The following is a 744-nucleotide window of genomic DNA, read 5'->3' as shown; positions in this document are numbered from 1 at the left end:
TATATATATATATATATATATATATATGTATGTTTGTATGCTCGTATGTATGTATTCGTGGGTGTGTGGGTATTACGTACGCACGCACGCGCGCGTTTTTGTACGGGATCTTCTCATCATATGGCAGTGAATGTACGTGCCTTTATCTACATGTGTATTCGAAAAATCTGAGTGCCTTGAGTGCTTCTGAATATGTTTATATGCTTGCATTGTATACATAATCTATGTACCCACATGTAATGCCCGTATTTATAGGCGTGCGTATGTATGTATGCATGCATGTATGTATGTATGTATGTATGTATGTATGTATGTATGTATGTATGTATGTACGAACGTACGTACGTATGTATGTATGTGGCTGTGTGGTAAGACGCTTGCTTCCCAATCACATGGTTCCTGGTTCAGTTCCACTGTCTTTCTACTATAGCCTCGAGCCGACCAAAAGCCTTGTGAGTGGTATTTGGTAGACGTAAGTTGAAAAGTAGTTCTTCGTATACTATATATATATGTACCTATGTATGTGTGTCTTTGAGTTTTTGCCCCCCCCCCCTCCCCCCGTTTGACAATCGGTATTAGTGCGTTTACGTTCCTGTAACCTGGCGATTCGGCAAAACAGACAGATATAATAAATATTAAGCGTTAAGAAAATAAGTCCTGGAGTCGATTTCTTCAACTAAAACCTTTGAAGGTAGTGCCCCAGCATGGCCGCAGTCAAATGATTGAAACATATAAAAGATAAAA

This window comes from Octopus bimaculoides, chromosome 7, assembly GCF_001194135.2.
Source record: "Octopus bimaculoides isolate UCB-OBI-ISO-001 chromosome 7, ASM119413v2, whole genome shotgun sequence".
NCBI lineage: Eukaryota > Metazoa > Mollusca > Cephalopoda > Octopoda > Octopodidae > Octopus > Octopus bimaculoides.
The sequence above is the reverse complement of the archived record's forward strand: the minus strand, read 5'-3'. Positions refer to the sequence as shown.